At 45.8% G+C, this 13,249-nt stretch overlaps 1 protein-coding gene across 2 annotated transcripts in view; it reads left to right on the plus strand.

Annotated features, from left to right (window-relative positions):
• LOC138180222 (phosrestin-2) overlaps positions 1-13,249 on the plus strand; it is a 178,954-nt gene continuing 165,705 nt past the window's right edge. Inside the window, exons 1-2 of one of the 2 annotated variants that reach the window (XM_069113863.1) lie at positions 1-383; positions 1,049-1,230. The gene's annotated coding sequence lies outside the window, so the exon portion shown is untranslated. The remainder of the gene's footprint in view (positions 384-1,048; positions 1,231-13,249) is intronic. The other variant, XM_069113861.1, reaches the window with a different exon arrangement.

The following is a 13,249-nucleotide window of genomic DNA, read 5'->3' on the forward strand; positions in this document are numbered from 1 at the left end:
TGTTAGACGTTTGATTAATAGCGTCAGCGCTCATTGGTCACGCTACTAATAAAGGAGCGTTCACACGTATTAAAAGTTCGCGCCTCTGCGTCCACGCCGGTATGCTCGTCGTCTTCGGTCGTTGTGGTCGAGAGTAGTGCGATATAACGAGGGAATGGCGTGTCTTGCTCATAATTGAAGCGAGCACCTACAATCCAATCGTTCTTAATCATTCGAATTCATCTCGCCTGCGAGTTCCGTTCTCCATTATTGCTCGTTGCCTTGCCAAGTCGCGAAAGTTATACGAACCTCTGCGCTCCGTTACTGCCAATAACAAGTATGGACGAATGACGTTTGGGCAGTTACCGTCCCAGTTCGAGTAAAAATATAATTCGACACGGTAGGTAAGTTTAAGATGTTTGCTGCTATTCGTCCAATGTTAAACATTCGATTTTGTATGCTTATACATCGTACGCTAGCAGGTGTATATATAAGGAGGTAACGGTAATTGACGCGAAAACCCGTGGATTTAAATACGTGCTGGAGACAAGCGAGTGCTCGTAAATTAATTTTTCCCTCTCCTTCGTAGTAAAAGGGCGAAGAGATTCGCGAAGAGCGAAAATGGCGGAGATTACGCGAAATTATGCAAATGCGCGGCATTGTAAAGGGGATCTGTTTTTCGTTTTATTGGACTGGGGCCTGCGGTATCCTCGGTCGTATAACCGAAACAAAAGCTTACCTAACGCAGAAACAAAGGGTGTAGGGGCGAGTAGAAATCTCTTGGGGGCACACATGCAACGAATTTAACTGCTTCCCCAGGCATTACTCTTGCTGGGTTTCTTTTATTCCCGCCTATTCTCTAACTACCCTCTCCTATCGGTCTTCGTATCCTTCTCACATGGTTTACTATTTGCACGAGCGAAGATCTTTCGGCTTAACCTTTATCCGCGATATAAGGCATTGTTAAGAAATCTGCACACTGGATACATTTTACGTAACGCTATCCTAAATATCGAAATATACATTTACGCTTAGAACTATTTATTAACAGTAGATTTTCTTCTGACAGCTTATAAATCGATATGCAAGCTTGAAGGACGGTTGCTTTGAAAGGATATTCATTATGCCTCTGAAAGTCCGGAGTCTTCGTAACTGCTTTTAAAAGGTGACAAAATCCCCTTAGAGCACGCTTCGCAAGGGTGGACTAAGTTACAATTAATTAATTGACTTCGAGTCCCTGTAATTTATGCGGTGAGTCAAACTTAATTAATTATCCTTTAGGATCAGAAAGGAAAAGGTTGGGTCAGGAAGAACTTTTCACCTTCCGATTCTAAAGGCTATTTGTAATGCTTTTGCCTATAAACCATTTTACTTCCTATAAAAATGTACGTTAACGATTGGTTTCTTACACTGATATTTAATCAAACGATCAATCAGTTGCTAACGAAGATAAAAACATTATTCGTATTTCGAATACTTGGTAAGAAGTATTTTTAAAATAAGTAGTAGAATTAAAACTAAGCGCCGTGTAATAATATCAATGAACGTAGCCACTTCACCCTCCTCTCCATATCCGACATCGATAAAATAGGTTGAAATGTCAGTGTGTGGGAAGGCTATTAATTACAAACACCCTCCGCTATTGTAACGCCGCCGATAACTTTTCTATTATCCTGTTAAAGGGGATTTAAGGCCGTGTAAGGTCTTAACAACGGCATGCTTGTGGGGCGTATAATCCTTACTATCATTATCCATATTTCCTTTTTTTAACATGACTTTTACATCTGCTCCAAGACGAATAAAAATTCGAAATCTCGTTATCCGGGAAAGACGATGTTCAGCTGTTAGGTCGTACGATACGCTCACAGATGTTTCACTCGCACGATTTTTACATCTATAAAAGCGCAGGGGCACGATTTCGTTCTTGAAGTCATAAAGTTTGAGGTAAGGACCACCGCGTACACATATGGTACGGCCCTTTGTTGTTAATGGAGGCCTTGATGATTGCGGACGATCGCCGAAGGTGTCTGCCTGTCTGACAAGCCGACACTCTACATTGTAATTAATCAATATTACATCGACAATGGAGTTCGAGGCAAGGGCTATTGTTGTAATTTGCTGTTCTTCTCCCTTTTGTTTACGCCGCAATCTGCTACAGCTGCGATTTTAATTGCACCGCTTTAGCGGGATACAGAGCTGTGCAACTTTCAAAAAATCGCTCAAACGAGATCCTGCTTAATGAGTCCTTGCGATACTGATTGCATCGCCTTCGTTAAATAGCTTCGTCGATTTCACACGCGTGCCTATACGAAGGACAAAAGTCCTACATGACAATACAATTAGTTAACTAAACGATTCCCTCGTTCTATCTTTTTTTCTGTTTTTTTTTTTTCTTTTGGAAAATTTGCCTCAAACGAGGGTGAAAATTAATTGTTAGGAGAGAAAAAAGGAAGAAGAGAGATGGACGAAAATTCGGCGAGATTCTAGCGTAGAAGCGGGAAAGGGTAATTACTAATGATCGCGGAGGATCGTTATTAACCCTTCTGGTGGCGAGGCATCAGGCTTCGGACGTAGCAGGACCATTGTCCATTCCGCTAGGTTCATTACGGTGTTCCAGTAGGGAATGAGGCGATGGTCGGCGGGATGAAGTAAAAAAGGGTAAAAGAAAAATAAGAAAAGTGTCGAGGTCAGAGGAGACCGAACGGCTACCGTGAATGGCGTAGCCTGACCCAAGAGCTGCCGGGCATCAAAGGGCCTCAAAAGGGCCGCTTCGAACCTCGGCTGTCCGAAGCTCATTTGTTTTCACCGGCGTATGGAAAGATCGATCGGCCGATGTCTTAACCCTAGACTCTCACAGAATCATCTGCTTTCGATAAGAAAAATTCTGAGGCATTAATTAGATCGGCCGGTAATAGAGTCATGATGGAAAACTGATTGCCGCGTGGAAGTTCCGGCAATTTACTTACGTCAAGCGTCTTCCACTATATTTTCTTCAACAATTTCTTCCTGATCTTCTTGTACAGGCTTCTTGCGATACCGGCGATCAGTTCGATGGATAGTCGTTAATTTTAATCGACGAAACGATTTGAAATTGTTCGCTCGAAGAAGAAAACGACAGAAGCTACGACGAATTCTTCCGATCATCTACGAAATCGTCGTATCTATATGTTCTCACGGCAAAAACACGTTAGATATCTTACGTGATCGCAACGAATGAAAATTCCACGAAGTCAGACGTGCAGACTGAAAGCGTGTTGGGAAGTTTTGAAAAAAAAAAAAAAAAAAAAAAAAAAGAAAATCGGATGAGGAAAAGGTTACGGGGATACTAGGATTGCATTTACAAGGAGCGCGCGCGGTAGTCGAGAAACGAAGTGAAATTATCGATGCGATTGCCACTGAAACATCTCTGGACGAAGGGCCGACAAAGGGTCGATCAGCGATTCTCTCCATCTCGCTTCATCTCGTTTCTTTTTCGAAAGATAACCCCACAGTGGCCACCTTTTTGTTTGCACAGTAAGATTGCTTGCCTCTTGCTCGGAAATTGACCGAAGATTGCGGCCGACCGACGTTTGCTCTGCGGCCACGGCCTTAACTTTTGCGCTACCACAAAAATATCATTGGCTTCCTCCTTTTCTCTGCCAACTTCTTTCTCTTCTTCTTCTCCTCCTTCTTCATATTTCTTCTCGGTATCGATTTCTTTTGCATTTTACGCGTCCGTGAAAAACCAAACGATCTTTTAAATTTTTCTTCGTCGAAAGATTCGACGCTCGATACGTCATCCGCTTTCGAACGCACTGCTCGAAGAAGTTCGTCATTACGAGATACCGTTTCAAATTTCTCTTAAAGGCTATCGAGATAGTTCCACTTTGATAAAACCGTTCTTTCCTTGTACGATTTACAGCCGATGTAAAGGATAGTTGTTGGAAATTATATCGTACAGATTTTAATGCGAGTTAACCACAAAACTTCTCTTTACCCTCGCGTACTTCTCTTTCCTCTCGGCTCGAAGAGATGATGTCTAAGCTTATTATCGAGCCCCTCGAGACTTCTCTTTCTCTTCGTCTGACTCGTAGGCTTTGATCGAAGTTGATGGAGCGAGCACCGAGCTAACCGCTCAGAGTATTATGTGTCGAAAAATATTCAAGAAAACCTCTTGGGCCAGTCCTTCGAGGAGCAATGACTTTTGTTCGCCACGATACTGTCAGAAGCGATTACTCGTAATGGATCGCGCTCTTAATGCTCCTCGTGGGTTAGAGAATTATCCGTACTAGCGTTGGAGCAGCTAGCGCGTTTAAAAGGGCGTCGTACGAGGTCATCCGATCGCGGTAACGAGCCGCGTGATCTCAACGTACAATTAAAAGTAGGATATGACCGAGTCGAATCGTTTGATCCTCGATGGAAAAATTCGCTCGATTCTGCGTCGAGAGAAAGGAAAGATTTATGACGTTTCTAACGGCCGTAAATCATTGGTATCGTAAACAGCCAATAAGCCGAGATCAAAGAGACATTAAACTTGGCGCGGAGGAAGAGAAAGAGCGAGAACCGGTTAATCGTTGTAGAGGAGCGATTATTAAATAAAAAGAAGAACGACAGATTATCTTCTCCTAGAGAGGCTAATTACGAGAGGCATTAATTAACCACTAACGACGGAGGATTATTAACGAACAAATCGGTTCTCCTTACGAGAGGACAAGGTTTGATCGACGAGCCATGGAGTTTAGCCGGAGGCAACTACGACGACCAATCGATCCGTCGATCGATCGATCGGATTACCGACGTGCATGATCCTCGTTGCACCGGCAATCGTATCGACGATGTAGGATCGATTGCGGAATGAAAGACTGTGAACTAATCCGGGAGACACAAGGGAGGACAGACGCTATTGAGTTACCATAAAACGCCATGATTAACGTAAAGTAAACGAATATAATGCCGCAATGACCGCAGCCTGTTCTGTAGCAGTTAAAGTATGTGCCCTACTACATGGTTTCCCGTATATCTCTGCCATCTTATTTCTTTCGCGCGTTCGTCGCACAATTCTCCACGAAATTATAATTCTATTATATTTAGGTAAATTCGAATTTAATTGTTAGTCGAGAGTCACGATACGGATCTATAATGAGAAACATATCTGGCAAAATGAAATTATAATCAACGCCAAGTTAGAACTTCGCACGATCCTTCAACTAGATCTTACTTAGATGTCTGATTACCTGGGGGACAATTTGATTTCTCCAACCTTTGGAATCTCGGGACACGATCTAATTGTTCCAGCAGAAATTCCGGTGTTTTTTCCATAAAAGACTTAAGTGGCCGATGTGCGTGCACGAGTGCGTGAGAATTGACATGCGTGCGTGCGTGTGCGTGCGCGTGACGGTGTACGGTAGGACAGAACATATGATACATATGGGAACGTTAGGCTCTGTGGTTTGAAGCCCGTAACGTGTGGCCAGGGCCGCAGAAGCTGCAAGGCGCTTGAACGAGAAAAGGGGGCCACGATCGGCAAAGAGAAATAAAGAAAGAAGCGAATACTCGAACGATCGCCGTGCTTCTGCGTCTTGCCACGTATTACACGTGCGTTTAGCCTTCGTGGATTGCGCAAACGACCGGCAGGCTTGATTTCCGATCGATCGCAGTGTCTCCGATGACAGGAATCGTTATCGAAGCCTAGTACGATACCGAGATTCTTCTCAAATTCCATTCCATTCGATTAACAGAAATCTTTCGTCTCGAAGGTCGCTTTGCTCTAGCTCCATTTCACGTCTCGATTCGACGTTCGACGAAAGTGATCGTACGATCGAAAGAGAGACATCAATCAGATCTTCAACGTTACTAGGTTATTACGGCTGAAAAATCACGGTGTGTGGTCACGGTGGTCCCCTGGAAAGAGAGCGCCGAAAGGGGTAGTGCATCGATATATATTGTGTATCATTCTTCGGTGAATTGCGCAAGCTTGTGAGAGAGCCGATTGACTGATCAGTTACAAAGTCTTTCTTGTGGCAAGACCGCATTCCGTCTTTAACCGGTCCCTTCGTCGACTCGTCGGCTCGATCTCATCGATGAATTCGTCGATCCGGCAATACCCACGATTTTTACGATCCTTCGACCAGGATCAGGCTTCGTCGCTTCCTTTCTACAGGAATGTAACGTGGATCGGGAACATCGTACGATACGCACGCAGACCACGTACTTGGAAGTTCCACAACTTCCGCAACCGGTAGCATTTACTAATCACCGCATCTATCATGCAGATTCCACGTAATTTGAAATTTACAGCGTGTCTTCGAAATTGCGCGTCTTCTTTCGACTTGCAGCAGTCTGCGACCCCCGTCGCTTTCGAACACACGATTTAACGTCGCTGTTTTGATGAATGTGCGTTTTCTATATCTACTTCTTCTTCTATAACCTGCTCCAGCAGGTAGCGAGTCCAACTTCGTCCGATTGATAAAACACCAACGATCCGCATGCCGACACGCACTTGCGTAAATACCTATATGCAAGAGTTATGCGTTGCTGGGTTCAATCCGTGAAAGAATCCTCGCGGAATATACAAACAAACGCAGAAAGTAAACCCTTGGCTGCTGACTGCAGCATCTTTATCTCTTGTTACTCTTGTTATCGTTGGTTCCTGCTAATGACGTAATCGACTAACAAGAATTCCAGCTACCTACTTCTCGTGCTCGATCGTTTCCTCTCTCCGTTAACGTATCTCGGACCATCTCGTTCCTCAATCTCGGTAATCGTTTTAATCTTTCGGAGTGGAAGCAACTGCGGCTAAATTGAGATCTCGCCGCGCCGGTTCGTCCAGTCTCGCCGAGGTGAATTTCATCGATTCACCCTTTTCCCTCTAGGAAACTCGACCCGCGTATAATCAGCCGCGGTCTTTCTAATTTCGCGCTCTCAATTTCGTACGGTATAGAAAAATGCATAATTCGTCGGGCTTCCATTGGTTTAAAAGTTGCACGGTTTGAGTTATTGGCATGGTTGGTTGGCGAGAGAACGACTCTTCCATCCCGAGGGAGCCGCAGGATGGGAAAAGGTATTCGTCATAATTTCTGGTCGTATAAAATTGGAATCGCGTGGTGTTTAAATCCGTAGTCTGGACGTAAAGCGCAATTTATCGGATTAGACCGGGGGTCGTTTCGTTTCTAAGGAGCAACGAGTGCATCGATGCGCGATACACCTTAGGCGAGAATAAAATCGCCGGGAGTGACGAAGGGTCGCGGCAAAAACGCGCTCTCGAAGAGCTAATTTTTCATTCGTCTTCTCGGTCTATTTGGCTCCTCTACTCCCTTGCATGCTACCACTTACGTGTAGATCGGCCAAAGCATCCATCAACCACGCGGCGGTGGTGACTTCTAGATGCAGAAAAACTTAATTACCTTCATTAAGCGAGGCTGCCTGCGTGATCGCGGCTGATCAGTCCCCGATTTCGTCCGCGCCGTGTTCCTCGATCATTTTCGAACGATTCGTCTTGGATCGCCTGTCAAATCAACATTCCTGCCACCAAGCAAAAATTAATTTCGGAACGAAACACCGGACGAGCTTTCTCGTCGCTTATTTTAATTTGCAAGTTGGTCGAGTCGAGTCGAGCTATGGATCCGCTCCGATTCCTGAATCTAATAATCGCGTAATCACGCCGGTGTTGTTCATCGATTAAAAACAAACACGCAACGCCAGCGATCATGGGCAATTAGAAACTTTATTACTCGGCTCGTGCCGTTGCAACCGCGCCAAATGGGAGCGAGAAAGAAGCCGAGGCTCGAAGAGCCGCGAATGCGTGTGCGCGTGCACATGCACCGCTTCGCTTTCGCAGTAACGCACGAGATATTATACAATGCCTTCCCCTCCTTTTTTCCCCTCCCCCGTCCGCTTAATGACTCGCCGCCGTAGTGCCGCCAAAGGGGCGAGCTTCGTGCCATTTTATTTTTACTTCCGCAGGCACCCTATAGGCACCCGCTATTAATTGCCGTCGTTCCGCACCGACTTCGCCGCGAATCCATCTACAACCACCATCACGGCGAATACTTCTGCGTGCCCGCGGGGTTTCCGCGCTTAAACTTGCGACCAAAGACCACGCTAATTTCTCGCTCCGTACTCCCTGTAGTCAGAAAATTCAATCGACTATGTAGGCGGAGACCGCCATTGTCCCTCGATACGTAATAATTTGCGTACAAGTCGCGAACGAAGGATATTACAGCCTGACGATATAAAGCGTAACCACGATCCCCATTTCGAAGAACGTATCTTTACACCGCTTCGTCGTTGTACCACGTACGCCAGAGTTCCTATCATCCAACTTTCCATTCGTTTTGCATTTTTCAATTCGTGCGAGACGAAGAGAGTCTTAAATTCCAATTGAAAATCAAATTTCTCTCGCTTCGCGATAACGCATGCACGAGAAACCGTACGTTAAACGTTGCTCCAGCGGACAAACGATGAACTTTCAACGCGATCTAACTCCGTACTGGTTGGTTTCGCGTTATCGACGTATAAAATCTCCCATAACCCGCGACATATGCATTCGTTCGCCGTAGACAATTAAGAACAGATAACTGTATCAGTTACTGTATCATGCATTAGCCGTATTGTCAGCAACGTCTTCATGGTACCTTGAGCGCGCATGTATAACCTGGCACGACGTGAATATGTTCCCCTGGAAGGGGGCAGGTGTGGAGAGGAACACGCCGATTAAGGAGGTGTCTATGGGAATTTATGCTCGCGTTAATTCACGGCAGCGGAGTTCAGCTCCGCTCGTAGCCGCCGCTTCGTTATAGTCCTTTGCTCTCGTTTAACGGCGGGCAATAACGAGCGGACTACCCAGCGACGCGATAATAAAGCAGCAACGATAATGACAGCAAGAAGGGAGTCTCGTCGCGCCATTACTCTTATCGTCATCTTCGAACGCGGATTGCCATTGTCATGTACTGGAAAATTGCCTTCGGCAAAATGCTGGTGGAACACGAAAGGGGAAAATGAAGGTATTCCTTTGCCAAAGCGGTATTGCTAGCTGCTATCTCGTCCTCTAATTCAGTTACACGATCGATACCGTGCGACAGAATGTTTTCCAGGATGGGAAATCGCTACACACCCGGATACAACAACACCGGAAGAAATATATCGCTAATCGCGTAGTACACTGATTTCAGGAGTGTTTGTTGCGAATAACATGGTCACACAGTGGTTTCATCGCTGTTTTACAATTTGTAAACGTCTTTTTACGCTTGGAACTGGAAGAACCCTTTTGTCGTGGAACGTCAGGGATTTTAAAGCTTGGAGAATTACCAAGAATGGGCATGATACATAGCGAGTCAGGTATCGTAGAACGAAGATGAAGCTTGTTAAGAAACGAAAAGGAAGGTAAGGGTAGTAAGTGACTCGATTGTTTAGAAGGTAGAAAGCTATAAAGAGTATTTTAAGTTTGCAAACATTTGAAGATTACAACGGAGAAGGATTACGAGCAATAACGCAATCGGAACGTTTTATTTTCGCCTGTACCTGTTTCTACGAGACTCGTGTGACGACGAGTTGTGCAAACAGAAGGGTTTCTCGAGGTTGCTGCTGCTGCGTGCACGAACTATGGAGAAGCGTTCGGACGTTTCGACCTTTGTCGGCAAGAATATTTCAGTAGCAATCATATCGGTAATTCACCAGGCTGATTGTCCCTGACCGCAGTCCGATCCACGAACGGGCATCGTTCTTTATTTTATTCCGTCCTTATTTGGTCAAAGATAAACTCTAACGGATCCATGGCTAGCCGCATCGTGGAGGAATATATCGACGAACAGGAGGGGGGAAAAGATGAGATCAAAGGATCAGCATAAACGATCCAATCAGTCGAGTAATTCGCCGTGATTGCGTGGTATTGGCGCTCACGGACCGTTCTGCTACCGTGCTGAATATCGTGCGGCTACGTTAGAAAACAATCGTCGAATTCCTGCCGGACCCTTGTAGAAAACGACCGAATCTCGTTCGATCTTTCAGTTCCCACGCCAAACAACTTCAAGGATAACGCTTTAGCCGAGTCTCCTTCTATGGTACGAATACCGTAAGGGTAGTTAAGACACAGAGGGCAAACAGTTTAGTCGATCGAACGTTTCGTAGTCTCCTATAGATGAGAAAAAAATTGAGTTCCTCTGCAAGAAGATACGTATCCATTCTTTACCACCGTTTACAGGAAAGTAGATATTTTTCCTCGGTAAAGATTACACCTTTACCTTGCGTGGCTTATTAAATTAGGATGATACGCTGTCTCACGTCTGGAACAATTACGATCCGACGGGTGTTTTTAAAGATCACCGCCGAGGCCGGCACGGTCAATTAGTGATCGGGATCGTCACCCGGGTCCGCGTATCGTATTTCCAACGTGGGAGGTCCATGGTATCTCTTCCGAAAGGATGAACTCGTGGAACTCCGTAAGAGGCTTCCATGGTACGGCCTCTCGCGCGTTTGGAAATCCTTGGTTTACGTGGAATACAGAAGAAAAATTTTCGCGACGCTCGCACGACAACCTTATTGAATATCGAGCCGCGACCGCAACAGATCGTTTCCGCAAAAAGACCGTAAAATATTTTAAAGAATCTCGTTCCGTCGTATCAACTAGAAAACCAGGCTCGCTCGCGAGGAAATTACTATACGACGACGCGTAGTTCGAGAATTATAATTGCCGGACTATAGAGGGATGATCGAGGAGGATTGATGTATCGAGGGCGTTTCCCGGCGTAATGTGACTGTCGATTACGTATCGGCGTGAGTAGTTAACGAGAATCATTAATATACATTGTAGCCGATCGTGAACGAGGAGGAAGGTGTCCACATGTCCGCGACGGACGAATTCGGGTGCGATCATGCAAGAAATCTGGCCGAACGAACTGGAAGGGACGGGTATCCCGTAACACGATCGGGCCAGTGCGATCACTTCGGTGATCCCTGATGAGGTACACGTATGTAAACGTGAAATCGTGATACGAGATCGTCGCCGGAGAAACCGGCACACTCGTCCTCGCCTCTCTACGGGAAACGAGACGAGTGTCGACCTGTCCCGAACGATTAGCGCGTATACTGTGACGCGAGCCAACGGCAACCAGAATCCTATGAAGATTTTAAGAGCTTCGTTGTGCCGGAGTACAGGAAGAAGCGTGTTTCACCGTGGTTTTGCATTACTTTTCTTACATGTGTCTCGTTTGTTGTTGCTTCGTTAATAAATGATGCTTTGAAGTCGCGACAATAGGCAGAATGAGACGTGACTTTGTGAAGACACGTCTACAGAGGAATATTAGTGGGTCGTTAGAAAGAATTCTCCGAAGAAGGAGAAATTCTTTCGACGCGGTGTTCGTCCGTTGCGAATCGCTCAGAGATCGGTGAATTTGACCGAGAAAACTCTACGGGGATGTATATATTGTGTGGTTGCCTTAAGGGCCACTGGGCCTAATGGAGGATGTCCGAACAAAAGGAGGAACCGGGTGTCCTTTCGGCTTGTTGACTAAATAAAGGATTGCAAATTTTCGATTCGAATGGCCACAGGTCTGTGCACTCGGCTGGTTAACGGTCGTCGATTTGTCACACAGTTTATACCAGTCTCCGCAACTTTGGCTACCCGTAACTCTACGAACAAATGATTTGAACGTGGCTTTCGTGACACAATACCTCGGTAACTGGTCTAATGTACCGAGGAAATTATCGGGGGCTAGACTTTGTAAACGGCCGCTTACGGAGGAAATAGATGCCGAGTACCGCGTCGACGTGACTTAATGAACCTCTCTAAACCAGTGGGAATAATCATGAAAGCAATTTGTCTTCCGGATTCCAGAGGAATCGATCGTCGAGGAGCTAATTTTCGTTACTCGGACAATATCATTGGACGCGTTTAAAAAAAAAAAAAAAAAAAAAGAAACATGAACCGTTAGCACGTGTGCTACCGCAGGTTTCAGCGGCGAGGTATTGGTACGCGGTTGTAAATTAACTCTAAAGGGAGTCGAACACCTGCGCAGATCCATGCATAAACGTTACGTTGATAAGATCGAAGGTTCATCTTCGCGAACGTAGCAACGCGCCAGGGTAATTCAGCTGTTTCTTTCTTTACGATTTCGGTTGTTCTTTATTTCCTTTTAATTTCCATATATTACGAGGCGAGACGTCAAGGCACGCTCGGCTATGCTCGTGTGCCGGTACTCGTGCAACGCGTCGAGTCCTCGAATTAAGGAAAAATTATAAATTGAGGCCAGCTATTCGATTATCTTAATGAAAATACTTTCACATTTCCATGTGGGAAGCAATATTACCGCGACTTGTCCAGCGATCAGAAGAATTGCCGTGCATTAACAGGGACACGAACACCGTGCTCGAGCCGGCCTTTTTGCGATAGAGTGGAAGATTACATTCCCGCAGACGTGGAAAGTAACGTTTGCCTGTGCGCCGGGTACAATGCCGTGGAAATCAACGAAAACCTTACGAATCGAGGATTACCATGGTATGGCACCCACGATGGTAGCGTGGAATTTTACCTGGACGACAGATAAAGACGTGATTTCACCGAGACGAGAGAGCAACGCTGCATCGGAGTCCCCGCGCATGATGTAATATAGCGATGGTAAGATCAAAAGTTCGCATCGACGTAGATACGAACGCGCGCGGTGCCGGGTCGTCGTCTGTAATAGATAGAAAGATTACGTTTGCGATTGGCACCGGGGATAACATTTTCTCCTCGCGGCGAGTGGGATTAGCGCAAAATTACAGAGGCCAGAGTAGCAGAGACGTGCCCGGAGATCGCGCGAACGTTTCCTACGCGGGATCGTTTTGCCCGGACCTTGCTGCGTATAATATAACGAACGCACACCTTGGCGGAACGTATCGATGCTTATCTGCCTCGGATCGAATGCTCGATGATTCGGGACGCATCTTGATGTTGTTTTTAACGCGTTCCAATCGGGCTCGAGTACGATAAAGATCGAAAACGTCGTACGTTACTTTCGTTTATCGTTCGATCAGGGACACGTCCACGTTACGCACCGAATTTCGTGATATTGTTTTGCGATTTTAATTTACGCGATATTGGTACGCGCTGTCCAACCATCTTCCTACCAGTGAAAATTTAATTAAGTAACGTCGCGATAAGTGATAATCGTGGAGCGGTGTTTGAGAGCCCCTGGCTACAGATGTCTCCGCCTAATTAGGCGGGCACACGGCCGGAATTATACCTTTCGGACCAACTGAAATGAAACACAATTCATTATCTTGGCCTCGTACCTTTAAGCTCGTTGCCACGCGGAAT

This window comes from Bombus flavifrons, chromosome 5 (assembly GCF_040668555.2).
Source record: "Bombus flavifrons isolate JBK064 chromosome 5, iyBomFlav1_principal, whole genome shotgun sequence".
NCBI lineage: Eukaryota > Metazoa > Arthropoda > Insecta > Hymenoptera > Apidae > Bombus > Bombus flavifrons.